This window comes from Cryptomeria japonica, chromosome 8, assembly GCF_030272615.1.
Source record: "Cryptomeria japonica chromosome 8, Sugi_1.0, whole genome shotgun sequence".
Lineage (NCBI taxonomy): Eukaryota > Viridiplantae > Streptophyta > Pinopsida > Cupressales > Cupressaceae > Cryptomeria > Cryptomeria japonica.
The window spans coordinates 257,167,924-257,188,926 of NC_081412.1; positions in this window are offsets into that span (position 1 = coordinate 257,167,924).

Genomic DNA, 21,003 nt, shown 5'->3' on the forward strand with positions numbered 1-21,003 from the left:
TGTGGTTTGAATCCTTCTTCGGTAGATCAAATATGCTCTCATCAGCAGTTTGTTGATGATTCTATAATCATGGGAAAAGCCACTATGAAGGATGCGAGAAGACTAAAAAAGGCTTTGGTTAACTATGGAGAGGCTATTGGTCAGCTTATAAAGTGGTCTAAAAGCTTTGTTTATTTTATCAATACCCCAAAGAGGAGGATTAAAATTAGTAACATTCTGGGTGGCCAAATTGGTAGCTTGCCTGCTTCCTATTTGGGGCTCCCCTTAGGTCAAGATCCTCCAGATACCTTTTGGGGAGCCTTGGTGGATAAATTTCATAAAAAGTTGTCTAGATGGAAGGGAGCTCTACTTAGTCAAGCTGGTAAGGTTCAATTGCTAAAAACCACTCTTCAATGTATCCCTCTCTATGCCATCAGTCTGTTTAGGATTCCTACTAAGTATGCTGAGGCCATTGAAAAAATTCAGAGATCCTTTTTATGGACAGGGGTTGAGGAGAAGAAGAGAATGAACTTAATTGCTCAAGAGAAGGTCTGCAAGCCTATGAATAAAGGCGGTCTGGGCCTTAGAAGAATAAGAGACATAAATGAATACCTTATGGCCAAGCAGGTTTGGAGAGGATATAGAAATCAAGGAGAGTGGAAAAAAATATGGGACAACAAATATAAAAGCCAATGTCCGAATCTTCAAAGTTTCCTCAAAGCGGAGATTATCCCATTTGGATCCAATATTTGGAAAAATGTCTCTAGGACTAGAGACTTAATTATCAAAGGCACAAAATAGAAGTTGGGGAAAGGGAATCTTATTCAGTTCTAGGAGGACCCTTGGCTTTTGGAGCTCCCTTTAAATGAAAACCCTGAGTGGAACAGATATCAGAACCAATGCAAGGAAAGATTTGGAACCAAGGTGGAGGATTATTGGAAAGATGGACAGTGGAAAGACTTATCTCAAGTGGATTAGTCTTTGGGTAGTTTGAACAAAGTCATGAACTCAATGGTGAGGACTGAAGAAGAAGACCAGTAAATTTGGAAACTCACAGCTAGTGGTACTTTTACTGTGGCATCTCTTTATCATCAATGATACAATAACATGGAAAGTCCTTGCTGGGCTAAAGCTTGGGTGAAAGGTCTTACCCCCAAGATCAACATTTTCTTTTGGATAGCCCTTCAAGACAAAATTCCTACTACAGAGAATATTAGAAAAAGAGGTATCAACATGCCAAGTTTCTGTACTCTCTGTAAGCAGAATGAGGAGACAATAAGTCATATGCTCTTTCATTGCCCCTTCTCAACTGATGTTTGGGGAAGTTGTCTGGATCAATTCAATATTGGTTGGAGCTTCCCCAACTCGATTCAGGAGATTTTCAAGTCATGGTATCATCCTTAAAAAAATAAAAACCACTACCTTATTATGGACAATTGCTTTACCTCACATATGCTGGGGTATATGGAAAGAGAGAAATGATAGAATTTTCAGAGAGAAGAATACTAAGGCTAACATTGTGTTTGAAAAAATAAGAAGAAGTATAGTGGAAAACATGAATATTATAGGTGGTATTGATAATCCTAACACTAAGAAGGATCAATTTGTCTATAAAAAATGGAGATTAAAAGCTCAAGAGAGCATCCAGAGTAATCCTAGAGAGGGAGTGATATGGATCAGTCCACCTAGGGGATGGATGAAAATCAATTTTGATGGGGCCTCTAAGGGAAACCCGGGGGTTGCAGGATGTGGAGTGGTCCTAAGGGATGAATGGGGAATATGTAAAATCATAAAATGTATTCCTATAGGAAATCAGACCAATCATGTACCCGAAGCCATGGTGGCTTGTCATGGGATTATCCTTGCCAAAGAAGCCAATTGCACTAAATTTTGGTGTGAAGGAGACTCCTTAAACATTATCAATTGTTTAAATATGAAATTCTCGCAATCATGGTTGATTAGTAATTCTATTAAAGCTACTAGAAAAATCAGTGAAGAGTTTGAAATGTGTGTTTTTACACATGTTTACAAGGAGGCCAACTCTTGTGCTGATTGGGCAGCCAACCTGGCTTGCCAATCGGGAGACATCATTACTGGTTATGGTGAAATGAAATCCTTGCTCAATTAGGACCGAAGCTATACAAGGCAACATGGTACTTTTAATCATTATTTCTAATGACCTTTTCACCTTTTTTGATGTAGGGCTTGCTTGAAGATAATGAGCTATTAAATAGCTGTCATATCATTATTATTTGGCACAGATTATGGGCGCTCTTACATAATAACCACATAAACCAGAGGAAAAGTTATCAAAATGAGAGAAGGCATTGCAAGGAAGGTGCTAGAAAAATGGGAGGTAACAAGAAAAGATTTGAACCTGCGTCCTGCTCTGAATGGAGAAAGAATGAAGAAGTCTGGGGTATCCTTCAGCAGGGGGGTCTCAATGTTTTCATGGAATGACTAAATGGGAAGGACCCCACAATCACTAGCTATTTCATCAAGAACTGGAAAAATGGAAATTTTTTGATTGGATCACATATGATGAATGTAGATGAAGAGGTTATCGCTGAGGCCATGGGGATGACTACCAAGGGTTTGAAATTTTACAGGGATAGAGGGATATCAGATAAAGCTGCAGACAAGTTTCCTGTTACGGATGATGAGAGAAGAAAGATGATCAAAATTGACAACTCCTACCACTCCCCGAAGGGAATTTGCAGGCCATGGAGGTTTGTCTTATTTGCTTCTATTGAATATATTACCTTAGATGGTAGGTTTACCAGGGCATATGGGCATCACTTCGTCCTTCTCAACCATTTTTGTCATGGTGAAAGGGTTAGCCTTCCCTATTACCTTGCCTATTCAATGGATCATACTATAAAGGAGATCCAGAAGGACCTTAAAGGTGATCATGCCCTCCACTAGGGGCTTATGGTCCCGGTTTATAAAATGCTAAAGGGGAAGTGCATTGAAAAGCCTATTAAAGGCAAAAATGCGAGAGATGAGACTACGAAAAGTAAGGATAGTGGTTTCAACTTTGATTCAAAGATCGAGGGAGAGTCAGAAGAAACTAGCAAAAAAGGGAGTATTAGGGCCAAGAAGAGGAGGATTATTGTGGAATCTGAAATGTCGGATTCTGAAACTGAATCCCTTGAGGAAAAACCTGTTAAAAAGAGGAAAGGGAAAGCCTCTAGAAAGAAGGCTCAGAAAAAGAACACTAAAAAGGGTAGCAATTCTGATCTCAATTATGTTCTAGTTGAATCTGAGGAGGAGGATGAAGAAAATAAGAGGATTGATAGTCAGGACAAAGAACGGGAGGGTAACCCAGTTAAGGATAATTTGGAGACTGTGAACACCACTAGTTTGCATAATGAGGAAAAAGGGGGTCAAAGTGATAGTGGTGACAAAGATACTATTAAGGCTTTCTATGAGACCATTGCTACTATGGTGAAGGATATTAATAGTTTGAAAACTGATACACAGACCATGGCAAGAATTACAGTTGGTGACAAGCCCTTGGCGGAGCATGTTAAAGAGTTAGTGGTCATTCTACATAATGCGGAAGCTATTGAATGTATGGTTGGTAGAATCTTAGCAACTAAAAAAAAGGTCAATGAGATGGGAGACAGAAAGGAAATGGAAAACAAATTGAAAGATTTTGGCAGCAGAATCGACAGGCTGGAGCACAACGTCAAGCAAATTGTTGATCAAAATTTCCAAATCCTCAAATCTTCAGTGGACAACATGAACATCTTTATCAACAGGTTTGAGAATAATGTAGAGAAGGATGGTGATAAAGAGCAGGTGAACAAGAAGGGTCATGAAAGGAGGACCAAAGCCAACACAAAGAATAAGGTCGACATCGATGGTTGTGAGCTAGAGGATATGAAGACCTCAGTGAACAACATGAAACAAATGGTTGTTCACGCTGAGGAAATTCTGAATAGTATTTAGTTCTAGTTGTTGTCCTTGGTTCTATCTCTTTGTTGTCCTTGTGTTTTCCTTTTGCTTCTGAGTTTTTAATGTAATGATGTATTAAGTTGTTCCCTTCCGGTGGGTTCATTTTGTCTTTTTGAAAGTGATCAGGCACTTTTTTTTAGCTTTTTTGTTTTCCTGGCTTGTAAAAGGTTCGGGTACCTTTCAAATGCCTGCTTTTACTTAATCAAAACTATTGGTCTACCTAGAATATTGTCTAAGGTAGCTATCCAAACTAAATATGCACAGGTGTTATTGAACTACAATATATCATTTCAAGAGTTGGTATTTTTGGGTTTGGCTAATAACTACCATTGTTGATGATCATATTCTTGAATATAGCACATAAAAAATATACTCAATGTAACCAATACTCTAAGTTAATCATCTTCATACATGGTTAAAACATTTTCCATAGCTTGTCGTTTTAGATTATAAGTTGCATTTGTTCATATTAAGTTTTTTTCCCACATTTCAAGATCGACTCAATTGTATTCTAAATAATCATTCCTAACAAACACAATATTCATTTCTTCCAATTGTTTTTTGCCCTCCAATATACACCCAAAGCATATCTTAATATCAACATATCCATTGCACCTCATTGGGGTGCAAGTGCTAGTATAAATATTGGTTACATAAAAATCAAATGGGTCCATCTATCATTGTTTCATAGTCAAAGAAAAAGAAAAAGAATCTAATAGAGTGAAAAATTCACTATTCAAGTGATATTTCATAAATAGCTAATAGGCTATATTGTGTGGGCATTGCCCACCAGAAATAAAAGTTCTCACGTCAAAATTCCTAAATGGAGAAATATGTTGGGGATGTTGTATGCTTTAAAATACTTAACTTTTAGACTCAATTTGCATGGAAATGAAAGGGCTCTTCCTTGTTTTTTTGTCTTCTACAATCCGATAGTGACTTTTGTGATAGGTGCAAGGGCAGGGGCAGGGGCAGGGACAGGGGTAAGTTCTTATATTTCTCCATGGGCAAATATGAAACCAGGGTTTGACATGATTCAACAATGTGACATTGTAGATCAATGGAAGTTGCCAATGTTGTAGATAACATTGACAACATGTCACAACTACATAAATTAAACTTGAGAAGTTGGAGGAGAAGATTATGTAGCCTAATAGCCTCCTTTATAGCATTGACAACCTGTCATAGTTGCAAAAAAATTGATCTTGTTTAGGTGTATGAGTTTAAGCAGCCTCCCTAATAGCATTAGCAACTTTGGATGTGAGATCTTAAAACTTGTCACAATAAAAAATTCAGATAGTGTGAAAGCTTAATTAGCCTCCTAAAACCATTGTCAACCTATCATAGTTGCAACAATAAAACTTGAATTGGTGTATAGGCATAAATAACTTCTAGCATCATTTGCAATATGTCACATCTATAGGGTTTTGTCTTTGAGATGCTTCCTTGCCTATAGCATTAAGGGATTGTAATTAGGACATTTATGGTCCCTTTACATGGGAAGTAAATATTAATTTATGTTATTTTTACCTAAAAAATTGAACTTTGAGAGAGTATTAAATAGAATTTCCTGAAGATGCTCATATTTCCTTTCACATAGATTATATAGGATTAGTAATGCACTCCAATTATCTTTAATAAATTTAAAATGATGACATTGCAATCAACTCCCACTGCTAGGGTTTCGCCTATATGGAAACCTTTTGCAAATAAAATTTTGAATAGTGGGTGAGATTCTTGGGTTGCTATGGTTAGGCAGGGTTGCTCGCAAAGGGTGAACACAATCATGTCTTCTCACGACAAGAAGGGTGGAGCTTTATTTGCCCATGATGGTCTTTGCATTGGTGTGGATGAGGGTTTTCGTTGTGTGAAGTGTGGTAAGGTGAATCGGCCCCTCTGTGGGTTTGGTGCAGGGAAAGGTTGGCCAAAGAGGGCCAAGCATGGAAATGAGATGGTTGGGAGGGTTGTTTCATCTAAACCCCAGATGGAGGAGCAGTCTCATTGGCTTGTTCAATCAAATTGGCTCCCCTCTTTGGGCTCTAGGCATCTAAGTGTTATGCCTGTTATAGTTAATTTGTTAGAGGAGTTGGAGAAGGATGTGGACCACAATGAAAGGGTTTTCTCAAGGCTATGGCTTATTGGATGCTTTAGAGGTTTGTGGTCGAGTCTATGTGATCTACATAAGTGGATTTCTATTCATTGGGAGCCTATTTTAGAAGGGTGTGTTCAAATTTATCTGCATGCTCGAGGTTTTTTTATTGTTGTTTTTGAGAATGAGATGGATAAGAATAATATCTTGTTTTACAATCAATGGTGTTGGGAGGATATTCACACTTTTATGCTAAAACCATGGCATCCGACCTTTAATCCTTTATCTGAATCTTTCGATCAGATTCCCCTATGGGTGAGGCTTCTTAATCTTCCCATGCAGTTTTGGTTTGACTCCTATTTTGAGGTTGTTGGTAACTCTTTAGGTAGCTTCTTGATGAGTGACGAAGGTTCTCTAAATTTGGTGTACACAACCTTTGCTTAGATTTTGGTGGAGATGGACATGTCTAAAGAACTTCCACCAAATATTTCTATCAAAACTTTGAAAGGGAGTTGGATTCAACCCGTGGACTTTGAAGGGGACCCTTTTGTTGCAGGATAAAACTGGACATAATGCTTCTTTCTATGACAAGTATAGGGTAGAGAAAAAAACAACTTGGTGGAAAGAGGTGACTTCTCAACATTACATAGTAGAGAAGGTTGAGGAGAATCACAACATTCCTCAGGGTTTGAGTGGTGGGGGTAATGTTGAAAATGAAAAGGTGTTGAAGATTAAGGACAATACAGGTCTATCAATGGGTGGGGAGGTAATGCAAGAAATGTTAAGAGATTCTGAGGTTGGGGTAAAAGATAGTGTTAATGCAATTAGTTGTGTTGATCAAGTAACGAGTGATAAATTTTATGAGTCGAGGGAAAATGTTGACTCAATGATAGGGTATATCTCAGGGGAGATACTGAGAACCAAACCTGTATCCAAAGTTTGAAGGAAGGAGAGAAGGATGGGTTGGGTGTTTCCAATTTTAAATTACTGGAAAATGTAAGACATGATGGATGGATAGAGGTTAAAAGGGAGAGAGAAAAGAGAGATAAGAATGAGAGTATCAACATGTTTCTTCACTCTCAAGAGAATCAGGGATGTGATTCAACAGTGTAATCTTTTCTCCCTTATGGGATCAAATTTTATGGGGAGGTGGCTCCTTGATTGTAGCCCCACATGGTTCAGGCCAACTTAAAAGCTAATATATCAATAAAATCAATCAGTATTATCGACCAAAAAAAAATCTCTTTAATAAATTTGCACCTTAACACATCTTATTTGTGAATACTATATTAATGAATCTATAGGTTAACAACTCTGATTTGTTGATTTAATGACATGCAACTTTAGTTTTTCTATATTTACATGAAAATGCAAAATGACGTGTTTTTTGCAAAAAATTGTTTCCTTTTTATTGGACTTGCGACAATAGTGAATGATTAAGGATGATGTTGTTGGAAGAATGTGTCGTTGTGGTTGTCATTGATGTTAAATTTGTTGTTTTGGATAGTTGTTGGTCTGAAACATTTGTTGGTGCAAAGATATCTTGTTGTGTTGATGTTGTAGTTGTTTTATTGGTTGTTCTAGAAGTGTTCAAGTCTGTAAAGTGTTGATAACATTGTTTGATGTTGTTATCTTCTTTGGTTATAGTTTTAGTATCATGGATGTGTTGGTTTTGTAGTCCAAAAATATCTTTGTGTTCTCTGGAAGTTGTGGTATATTTCATAGTAGGTTGTGATACTCTATGCTAGACCTATCTTTGGGTCTAGATATGATTTATTTGATGTGTTATGGGTCTCACCATAGCATGTGGAGATTTAGATTAGAGTTATTTGCATTAGAGAATATGTTTTGACCATTAATTGGCTATATGGATGTGTAGCATGTTGGTATGTTGTTAGTTATGTTCTGGTGATTGCCAATTGATGATTTGATCTTTGGAAGATGTGTTTTGGTCCCCTCTTTCTCTTGGAGTGGATTAGTGTGTGTGTTTCTGGTTCGAAAGGTATATTTTGGTTCAAGTCGACTTGGTTTAAGATTTGATGATCTACCTTATATATAAGGAATGAATGTGATTGAGTTAAATATGCAATGAGGTGTTGAGTGTAGAGAGAGTGGGAAGAACAGTGCATAGAAGAAGAGTTGTGCTCAAATGATATGAAAGTTGTTTTGAGACTATGGTAGACGTATGAGACAATGTTGACAATTAAGGTCTAAGTTATGTGTGTTGATGTTGGCCGCTTGATGCAGAGTTCAAGGACAACTTCATGATTAGAAGATCCTTCTTTTCAGATCATTTGTGTATCTTGCCTTGTTGCAATTAGCTCAAGGTTTTGCTAATCCTCTTTTGTATCTTGCCCCAAGAGTAGTTACCCTTGGTTTGTAAGTATGTAGCAATGAGATCTTTTCATTGTAATCTGATATACATGTAGTGGATATATTTTGTGGGCAGGTGCTCACCGTGGTTTTTCCCTGTTTGGGTTTTCCCCATAGAAAATCTTGGTGTTCATGTGTTGGATATGTGTTGTTGATTAATTGTGTATGTGTTGCATTAAATTTCTAATTGGATTGATTCACTCCTCTCAGTCTTGCCTTGGGTTCATCAATTGGTATCAGAGCAAGGTTCCTCTTGAGTAATCTTAACTGCTTGAGGTAGATCCAGTATTGTGCAGGACATGCATTACAAAGTTCAAATGTTTAGTGGTACAAATTTTCTGTACTGGAAGGAGAGAATGGAGTCACATTTGGAGACATTACAAAATGGAATATGGGAAATCATTCGGACTGGATATACACCCCCGCTGGGTGTTCCTCAAACTCCGGATGAGATAAAGCTAAAGGAGACTAATGCGAAGGCTAGAGCTATGATTTTTAGTTGTATACATGATTCAGTGTTTGGGAGAGTAAAATGATTGAAAGAAGCTAAAGCTATATGGAACAAGTTGTGTTTGGCATATGAAGGAGATTTGAAGACAAAGAAGGCTAGGTTGATGAATTTGAAATAGAAGTATGAGTATTTGAGAATGCTTGAAGATGAAGGTGTTGAGAACTATATATATTCATAGAGTGATTGATCTTACCGATGGTATTAGAGCTGTTGCTGGACATTTGGATGAATGTGATGTTGTTCAGAAGATCTTGCTGACCTTGTGTGATAATTTGCCAAGATCTAGAGGCAATGGAAAACACAAATAAGAGAGAACAAAATTGTGACAAGAATAAATTGTATTCCTATCAATGATGCAAAATGTGATCAACAGGATCATCAAGCTTGTTGTTGTTTACAATGTAGGATAAGCCTACTTATAAAGACAAGGCTAAGAGACAAAAGAGCACACAATGATGACATGTGGCTCAATGAGATGCAAGGGTAGGTAGGAGAAATAGTAAAATATTCCACATGAGGTGGATCACCCACCGAAGGTGGAATTATCACTCCACAGTAAGTGGATATGATAGAGTAATAATAAGATCACAATATAAAATGTGGAAATTCTCCTACATACACGCTCCCAATGTAGCACATCTCTCTAAGTGTCTCATATGCAAACTACAATGTTATGCATGTGCCTAAGTAAACTTAAGTAAAGTGTAATTATATCCAACATGAATAAATTATTACACCAACCCCCCCCCCCCCTCCCCCCTCCCTCCTTAAGTGCAACTTAGGGGAATGCACTTAAGTCTACAATGCAACTAAGCAATGCAAGATGGGTCTCGACTACAAGGCCATGTTAGGTACCCATTTACAAATGCAAATGCAATCTCCCATAAAATGGGGAAAGAGAGAAAAACCCAATGGGAAAAAACCCTCCCCCAAAAGAGAGATGATGAAAGCACACAATGCTCTCAATGATGTATGAGAAAAACAAAATTTTCCCACCCCCCCATAAGAGAGAAGAGGAGACCATGGAGCCCCCCCTCAATGTAGAATCTTCTACAAAGATGGTCCAATGATGTTGACCAAAATACCTTCCCATTAGGAAGAAAGAGAGGCAATGTTGCACCAATAATGTCAAAGTGTGACACAACCAGGTACCAAGTCGATGATGATGAATCACTTGCTACAACAAAATAAAGATCAAACATGGAGACAACCTGCTTTGAGCATCAACTGGATACTCGTAAATGACAGAAATACTGGTACAATCAAATTTTCACGGGAGCCATGCACAAATGTGTACAATCTAAGTCTCAACTGGAGCCATGCACCAAGTCTCACAAGATATTCCTAATCTACGTGTACAAGAGGATTACATCAAATATGTCATCAATGACAAGATACAAAGAGGTGTGGCACTTTATGATAGTGTGAGTACAACATTGCTCATGCAAATATGGAAACATGAAGATGATGCCACCAAATAAGCCCTGTAGATTACTATAGATGAAGATGCCTCCGATTGGGATGTCGCCAAGCAAAATATAGGAGCAGTAGCCCCCCCCCCCCCCCTTGACTGTCGGTTGGAAGCGCTGCAAACAGGTATGAAGTGACAAGAAATGTTTTTGCTCCCAATATTGCTTATTTAATGAAAATTTTGTTTTAAAAAAACTTAATCAAAAGCTTAATTAAAAAAAATGCCCCCAAAAAAACTTTATTAAAAAATAATAAAGAAAAAGATTTTAAAAAAAGGCGTAAGTTTTTTTTTAAAATAATTTTTTGATATTAAAAAAACCTTAAAAAAACTAAAAGAGGGGACCTACGGTGGCAGGCCACACACTTGCCATGACAGATTGCAAACCTGCAACCGCAGGTCCATGGCCCCTGCAAAGAGGGGCCCGCAGAGTACCTGCAATGGTGGGGGTGTGGGGGTCACCGCAGAGCCTGCAGTACCTATAGGTACCCTGCGATAACCGTAGGGCCTGTAGGCCACAAGATTGCGGACCGCAATATTGCGGTGACCCCCACACCCCTTCCATTTTTTATTTTTTTTAAATGAAAAATGAAAAAAATACCCCCCCCCCCCCCCCTCTTTTACAATTCGACTTTTAATTATTTTTTAAAAAATAAAAGCGGAAAAATAAAATATTTAAAAAATTAGACCTGCAACACGTTCGTACGACAAGCTTGGGAGGGGGAATTTTTCATTTGCCAAGATCCAGAGGCAATGGAAAGCACAAATAAGAGAGAAGAAAATGTGATTTTAAATAAAATTGAAAAATCTTTTTTTTTTTAAATTAAAAAAATGAAATCGTACTTGTAGACTATACCATTGTCCATACGGCCAGGGGGGGGAGATTTTTTTTAGCTCAATTGAAGAAGGCCGATTTCAACGAATTGATAGTCAATCTTGGGGTTTTTGGGCCTTTTGAGCGTGATGGCAATGACATATTTGACCCAAAGTGCTCAAAAATTGCAGATCGCTCCTGGGACAAGTCACCACCCTCCACCTTCAAACGACTCTAGATTTGGCCTCGTATGTCGGATCTGGACGAAACAAAAGACGATTCTGACTTTCTCGAACCTCCTCAATCCAATGGTGACCTCATATTTGACCCAACAAGCTCCAATAATAACCTACAATAGAAAGCTTCAAAATACAAAACCTCAAAATATTATAATATTACAATAATATATTATATATAATATAATATAATATAATATTATATATAATATAATATAATATTATATATAATATAATATAATATTATATATAATATAATATAATAGCATCAAATTTCTCTCAATTGGCAAACCAATGGCACTCCAATGGCTCTGATACCATGTGAGAATTTGCCAAGATCTAGAGGCAATAGAAAACACAAATAAGAGAGAACAAAAATGTGACAAGAATAAACTGTATTCCTATCAATGATGCAAAATGTGATGAACTGGATCATCAAGCTTGTTGTTGTTGTTTACAATGTAGGATATGCCTACTTATAAAGACAAGGCTAAGAGACAAAAGAGCACACAATGATGATATGTGGCTCAATGAGATGCAAGGGTAGGTAGGAGAAATAGTAAAATATTCCACATGAGGTGGATCACCCACCGATGTGGTAGAATTATCACTCCACAATAAGTGGATATGATAGAGTAATAACAAGATCACACCATAAAAGGTGGAAATTCTCCTACATACACACTCCCAATGTAGCACATCTCCCTAAGTGTCTCATATGCAAACTACAATGTTATGCATGTACTTAAGTAAACTTAAGTAAAGTGTAATATATCCAACATGAATAAATAATTACACCAACACCTTTCTTAAATCTTACAAGCCAACAGGGTGTGCCATACAAGAAAGCAATGATTTGAGTAAGTATATTATTGATCAGCTTACCTGTAACTTAGCAGCTTTTGAAATTTCAGAAATGGAGGAAGAGAAAAGAGAAAAGAAAGAATCACCATTTAATATGTGAAGACATGCTGATCCAGAATGCAATGGAGATTTAGATGAAGCTGAAGAAAACTTTGTGAGAAGATTGTAGCGAGGTACTAGAAAGTATAAAGGTAAGTTACCTCTAAAATGCTTCTCTTATGGTAAAATTAGACATTATGCTTCTAATTGCACTTACAAAGAAGACTATAAGAGACTAAATGATGATGAGAAGAAAAATAAATTTAGAAGATGCAACTTTAATATAAGAGAGAAGGACTTATGTTTTATTGAAGAACATACATATGAAGATGAAGTTGATGATGACTCAAATGAAGAATCCTTGTTTCTAGCAATTGAAGAAAAGGATAATGCCTTGGAAAAACTGGAAGAAGAGACGACAGTCAAGACTGCATTGCATGCTAAGATAGAACCAAGTACGTGGATTATTGACTCCAGATGTTCAAATCATATGACCAATGATAAGGATAGGTTTATTAATCTCAAGAAATATAATGGTGGATCAATGAAATTTGTTGAAGAAGATGAAGCAGCTATTTGAGGTATTGGAAGTGTTTCTATTGATGGTAAGCATAAAATTGATGATGTTTATTATGTTGAAGGATTAAGACATAGTTTGTTAAGTGTTAGTTAGATGTGTAGAAAATGTTATGAAGTTTTATTCAATAGCACCATATGTGTGATCAGAAAAGAAAAGATTGGTAAAAGGGTTGCCGAAAAAGTTAGAACAAGTGGAAATGTATACTATATAAAGGATAAGAGAGAAAGTAAATGTTTTTTAGCACAAAAGGTTGAGATTGTTCCAACAATTATAGAGAAGACAAGTGGTCCCAAAGAAAACAAGGAGAAGGAAGCAAATGAAGAAGAAGAAGAAGACTCAGCAAAAGTTCTTGCTAAATATGTTCAGAAGCATCATTCACAAAACCAGATAATTAGAGACAAGTTAAAAGGTGTTTAGAAAAGGAGGAAGATTGTAGAAGCTTAAGAACAAGTTAATTACTATTTTCTACCAATGAATGAGCCAAAGATTTATGAAGAAGCTAGTAAAGATGAGAGTTGGGTAAAAGATATGGAAGAAGAACTAAATTAGATTAAGAAGAACAAGACTTGGGAACTGGTACCTAGATCGGTGCAGAAGAATGTGATAGGAACTAAATGGGCGTTCAAGAACAAGATAAATGAGCAAGGACAAGTTACAAGGAACAAAGCAATACTGGTATGTAAAGGATACTTTTTGTTGGAAGGTATATATTTTGAAGAAACTTTTTCTTCGGTAGTAAGGATGGAAGTTATATGTATGTTTCTTGCATTTTCTGCTTACAAGAACTTTAAAATTTATCAAATGGATGTCAAATCGACATTTTTGAATGGAGATTTGGAAGAAGTTTACATTGAGCAACTAGATGGATTCAAATTGATAGAAGAACCGAATATGGTGTGGAGACTGAAGAAAGCATTGTATGGACTCAAACATGCACTTAGAACCTGGTATGCAAGATTAAACAGGTATTTGTTTCAATAGAAAATCAGGAAAGACACTACAGACAATAATATTTATTTCAAAATTGATGGAGATAAGTTGTTCTCTTGTTATAGTTTATGTTGATGACATTATATTTGGAGGAAATGATAGTTTGTGCAAAGAGTTTGCTAAAGAGATGCAAAAAAATTCAAAATGTCAATGATTGGTTGTCTTTCTTTCTTGTGTTACAAGTTATTCAATCTAAACATGAAATTTTTATCTCACAGATCAAGTATGTGAAAGAGATGTTGAAGAAATTTGGTTTTGATAATTGTAAACTGGTTACAACTCCTTTAACTGTTGGATGTAAGTTGAGAAACGATGATGAGTCTCTAGAGGTTAAACAAAAGAAGTACAGGTTGAAGATTGGTGGATTGTTGTATTTGATTGCATTCAAACTAGATATCATGCAGACTGTTTGTCTAGTGGCTAGATTTCAGGCAAATTCGAAGGTGACAAATGAGCAAGCTATGAAAAGAATTTTTAGATATTTGAAAGAAACTATGCATTTTGGACTTTGGTAAAAAAAAGGTGGAGATTTCATGATGAAAGTTTATATTGGTGTAGATTGGGTTGGAAGTGTTGATGACTAGAAGAGTACTAGTGGTGGTGCTTTCTTTTTCAGAGACAGATTGGTCTCTTGGTTCAGTAAGAAAAAAGATTCAATTTCCCTATCTACTGCCGAAACAGAGTATATTGCATCAACGTCTTGTTGTACTCAAGTGATGTGGATGAGACAGACTCTTAAAGATATCAAGGTAACATATGATGAAACAATTCCTATTATGTGTGACAATACAAGCACAACAAACATTTTGAAGAATCCAATTATGCATTCAAGAACAAAGCATATTTCAATTGGATATCACTAATTAAGGGAGAAAGTTGTTGAGAAGGAAGTCAGAATGGAGTACATTTCTACAAAAGAGCAGGTTGTAGATATTTTCACTAAGGTGTTGGAAAAGGATTCATTTGAGTTTCTTCGAGAGAAGCTTGGGGTTATTGCCCCTCCTTCTTCTAGTTAGGTGCATTATGGAGATGCATATTTCTAGGGGGAGCTTTCATGGCTTTTTTTCTTTCTTTCCTGGATTAATGTTATGGCTGCTCCCAGGGGGAGCAGTGGTGTGTGTAGTGTTGTTGTGGCCTTTTTCCTTGATGGAAAAGGGGGATAGATAGAGATAGAGAAGTTTTTGTTTTTTTTGGGAGAGATAGAGTTAGAGCAATTCAAGATAGAAAGAGCAGTATTTGCAATATTTTTGATAGAGTGGTATTGTTTTGTAGTTTGATCAAGTTTTGGTTGCATGTTGAGTCTAGTCAAGTGTTGTCAAGTGTTGCCATCAATGACGAAGGGGGAGATTGTTGGAAGAATGTATTGTTGTGGTTGTCATTGATGTCAAACTTGTTGTTCCAAATAGTTGTTGGTCTGGAATGTTTGTTGGTGCAGAGATATCTTGCTATGTTGATGTTGCGGTTGTTCTGGAAGTGTTTGAGTCTTGAAAGTGTTGCTGACATTGTTTTATGCTATTATCTTCTTTGGTTATGGTTTTGGTATCATGGATATGCTGGTTTAGTGGTCTGAAAATATCTTTGTGTTCTCCAGTGGTATATTTCATAGCAAGTTGTGATACTCTATGCTAGACCTATCTTTGGGTTTGGATATGGTTTATGGAAGGTAATTTGATGTGTTATGGGTCTCATTGTAGCATGTGGAGATCCAAATTAGAGTTATTTGCATTGGAGACTATGTTTTGATCGTTAATTGCTTATAAGGATGCATATCATGTTGGTATACTATTAGTTATATTTTGGTGATTGTGGATCAGTGATTTGATCTTTGGAAGATGTGTTTTGGTCCCCTCTTTCTCCTAGAGTGGATTAGTGTGTGTGTTATTGGTCCAGAAGGTATATTTTGGTTCTAGTCGACTTGGTTTAAGCTTTGATGATCTATCTTATATATAAGGAATGAATGTGATTGAGTGAAATATGCAATGAGGTGTTGAGTGTAGAGAGAATGGGAAGAACATTATAGAGAATAAGAGTTGTGCTCAAATGATATGCAAGTTGTTTTGAGATTATGGCAGATGTATGAGACATAGTGTTGATAGTTGAGGTTTGAGTTGTGTGTGTTGATGTTGGTCGCTTGATGTCGAGTTCAAGGATAACTTCATGATCAAGATATCCCTCTTTTTAGATCACATTTGTATCTTGTCCTATTGTAGTTAGCTTCAAGTTTTGCAAGTCCTCTTTTGTATCTTTCCCTAAGAGCAGTTAGCCTTGGTTTGCAAGTATGGAGTAGTGAGTCCTTTTCGTTGTAATCTGATATACACATTGGATGTATTTTGTGGGTAGGTGCTCACCATGGTTTTTCCCTGTTTGGGTTTTCCACATAGAAAATATTGGTCTTTTTCCACGAGGCCCCCAAAAGACCTATTAATAACTACTTTGATATAAAGTGCATTCGCCTATATGTTTGTTTCACAAGTCTAATTGTACTTGCTATCTTTCATCTTTTAGAAGCTTGCCAAGTCATAGTTTTCCATCTTGCATTTCAAGACAAATATATTAATTTGGTTTCTTTCATTTCAAGAGATTACTATAATATTGGCTTACAAAACGTTTGGATTTTCCATATTTGTAGTAGAGGATTATGGTCAAAGCAAGATCAATTTGAAGACCCAAAACTGCTAACAAAGGAAACCAACTCTTGACAAATTTCTCCCATGCAACAACATTTGATAGATCCATTTAAGGTAATCATAAAACAACTCACTTTTGTATTATACTTTTCATCTTGTATTCCATTTTATTTTGATTTTGTCAAGCTTTCAAAGCTCTACAATTTTGTTTCCTCCAACTTCAAAGTTGTCAAAGCTTAAAACGCAACAAACTGAAAACAAAAAAAAAACCACCTTACTTTTTTAGCTCGCTATAAAAAAATCAAGCAAGAAAACCACCTTACAATAAAGAATTCCATTTAATTGTGTGGGAAAATCAAATTTTTATTATTTTAGAAAAAAAATTGAACATAATGAAAGGACATTCAAATTCTAGAAGAACTACCACCAATTATTATCACAAGAGGAAATGTTCTTGTATAACCTCCTTCACACTCCTAGCTTTCATTAGAACCATAAGCTATAAAAGGGTGACACCAAAGTATTCTAAATAAATTGGCATTCCTTGCCAGTTTAGCTTCCTCTAAATACATATAAATGCATTTCAAAGGCCATTGTTTCTTTTGAAATGATTTTAGAGAGCTTTCACAAAAAATAATTTTGGCTGGCTGACCATAGTCATTATCAGAGCCAATAAATTCAAAATAATTTCACACTCTCTTCTAATTATGGATCACCAAATGTGATCCAATATGTTGATCCAAAAAATATAATTAAATGATATATGAATTATAAAAAACTAATATCAATTAGACCTAACTTTTATTCACATTAGGGTTTCAAAGAATTTTGATTTCAACAACAACAACAATATGTGAGTTTAATATAATTATTTTCAACATCCCTTGGTTTATTTTTGTCCTCTATAGATGTCTTCCTTTTCCTAGCAAGTGTTTTCTCTATGTTTTGAACATTGGTTATCACTACAGGATCGCAAATGATCTTTGAAGGAAATGGAAAGTAGTTAGTGTTAAAAAATGTAAGTATAAATATTGAAAAAATGAATTATTGTTAAAAAGATAATATTAAAATTTAAATATATTATTAATGTTTTGAGATTTTATAATATATTGTGCAAATATTTATAAAGCATTTTATTTTAGCTATCTTACAAGAAAATTAATTCCTAACAATTAAAATAAAACTAATTAAACAGTTTAATATCAACACAAAAGTTATTATGGTTAGATGATTTGGAGATGGACAAGAATTAGAAAAAGCCTAAATGACTTTCACAAGTCCACAAGAGGGAAATAGGGAAATAAGCAAGGGTTGCAACAATCAAGTAGAGAGTGATTTAAGGTTAGGAGGAAGAAAGGAAAGGAAAGAAATCTTGATGAGCTCTATAAATCCACAAAGCTCATGAAGCTCGATCGAAAGTTGAGAACATGAGAAAGTAGGGATGCCAAAAAGGGTGAGAGGTCTCGAGGTCAAAACAAAGTAGAAATTCAAAGATCCATAAAAACCCCACAAATTAGAAGAGCAAAGGAAGGAAGGGAGCCAATACACTTAGCATAATTTCCACACAAGACTATCGAGTAAGATAAGATATTGGATGAGTAAAAGATCTTCAATACTCCACTAAAACTTTGCAACACTGGAAAATTGAGAAAAAATACCAACTACTCCCTAAAATTTGAAGTTTTGATAGGAACAAAGGGGATGGTGATGGATAAGATTTGAGAAATTTGATCAAGGGAAGGCTCAATTGAATATTTCTCATATTGATTACATGCAATGGACATAAGGAGGCTTAATACATAAGGGAGATATGACTTAGGCTATTTTTTGCATTGTCAAATTGAATGCCAATATAGCTTTGGTTGGGGATGTGTGCCTCTTCTAGGCACAATGAGAATTTGGTTATATTTAAGAATTTTTTTTGTTAAAAAACCAATTTTCACAACATACCCATCTAAATAAAGTTGCATTTGTTCATACTTCGTTCTTTTCACATTTCATGGTCAATTGTCTTTTATTATAAATAACCAGTCCTAGGAAAAGCAACTTATATTTCTTACGATTTTTTCCCTACCCTTCGATATATTACACAAACTATATCTTGCTATTGGTGTAACCATTGTACCTCCTTTTGGTGCAAGTTCTAGTAGTAGTAGTGTCCAAATATAAATATTATTTAATAGTACTATAAAAATGCAAATTAATAAAACGATAAAATAATATAAAGTTGAGATCATCCATCAATAAGATTGTACAATACTATTATCCAATAAAATAATAGATAAATCAATTTATATATTATAAAATAAATCTAAAATAATATAAACATTAGGAAATTTGGTCAACCTATTTTAATTTTTGATTTTGATTGGTTGATCTTTTGACATTTAATAGATTTGGTGAATGCATTAGTATTTATGGAACTAAAAAATGACTCATAAAAAGTTAAATATGTTTTGACAAATCCTAGCACCCAACAACACGACAACCCAAATAGCGAAATCCAAAACCCTGAACTTCTCTGCCAATTTTCTTCCAACAATTCTTCTCCAAAATAAAACTAGAATGGAAAACAACAAGGAATCAACAAGGAACCCCCCATTTTGGAAAATTTCTAGAATATATCCCAAAACACATCACAAAGAAAGGAAATTTCCCAAATCACTCACACATGCCCAAAAGCTCCAAAAAGCAACCCTTTTCAAAAGAAATTTTAATTAAAATATTTAATTACAAATACTCAAGAAATTAAAAACATTTAATTTATGAAACATTAAAATATGACTCAATAAAACAATAAATAAAGATTTTTATTCACTTTATTAAACAAAGCATTTTAATTAATTAATTTATTTACAACTATATTATTAATGTATTAATCAAAAGATATAGTGTTATTTATTCCTTAAATAACTTTATACATTCCCACATATGCATCATTAATTGCTCCAAAGTAATAACTAAATAAACTAAACTCACTTATGATCAACACTTAATAATAATTTAATTATTAATTCTACCATCACATAAAAATAATGGATAACTAGCATAAACTTGACATTACCATAGAAAGTCAATAATATGAAATTCTCAAGCAAATAGTATAACTTTGGCTACTGCAACATAGGTTAGCATGCCAAAATCCCTTATAAAAATAGTCATTCTTCATCCTATCAAAACATTACTGAATCATATCCATGATAAGCATCAAGTCCTAAGTCAACATCACATCCTCAATTATCCATATTACTAACTATATTGATTAACATTTAATATTGAATATATCTATTAATAATGTTATAGCAAAGGTATAATGTCACAATACCTCCTTATCCATAGCCGACCTCGAGGGGCACTACAATAAAGCCGCGATCATCCCTCAATAAGACTGTACAATACTATTATCCAATAAAATAATAGATAAATCAATTTATATGTTTTAAAATAAATCTGAAATAATATAAACGTTAGGAAATTTGGTCAACCTATTTTAATTCTTGATTTTGGTTGGTTGATATTTTGACATTAAATAGATTTGGTGAATGCATTAGTATTTGTGAAACTAAAAAGTGACTCATAGAAAGTTAAATATATATTATTTGTTGAAGAAGACTATAGCGTAAACTCGATATATTTCTAGAAACAAATTTATAGAGATTGAAAGTGAAAGATAGTGCTTTTAGATTTACCTTCATATTTATTTTAGTGTTTAAAGGTATTATCAAATGATAAATGGTTAAAAATATTTATGGTTACTAATTAAAAATCTTTACAAAGAGAGACATGATATTTCCACAATCCATGATAATGAAAGGTAGTTGTTTAAGGTAACTATATATTTATTATCACAAATTATGGAAACATCATATGTCTTTTTGTGGAGATTTTTATCATCATAGATTGTCCAAATATGAGAACTCTTTTTAAAAATATTTTCAATCATTGATTATAAACATTTTTTAACTAGAGACCAATTGATCACACTTTTGAATCTTCTTACTAATACTATGATATTAAGAACATTCCACTAAGGTTATCCCAAATCTTATACAATATTGCATTGCTAATACAATTTTATTTGTTTATTTTTATAAATTATAATAAAAAGCATCCATATTATAACGAGGGCTTAGAGTTTGTTTATGATAATTATCTATTTGAAGTTGCTCTTCAAAAATTAAGATGTAAGGTCTTTTATATATATAAAAAATAATAATCAGATATAGTCACTGGGCCCTTGATCTTGTTAGTGAAGTTGAATGATTCTAAATGAGACTTCTGTCTTGTTGGGCACAAGATCGTGATATCATAAGAGATGAGATTGAGATTGTGCTTAAACAAATTTGACGATATGTTTAAGATGAGATTGGGATTGTGCCCAAAACAAATTTGAAGAAATGTATATGCTTTAATCCTCAATTCTTAACCAAAGAAAACTTTAAAAATTGTGCTCTCATCTCTTATAGCTAGAAA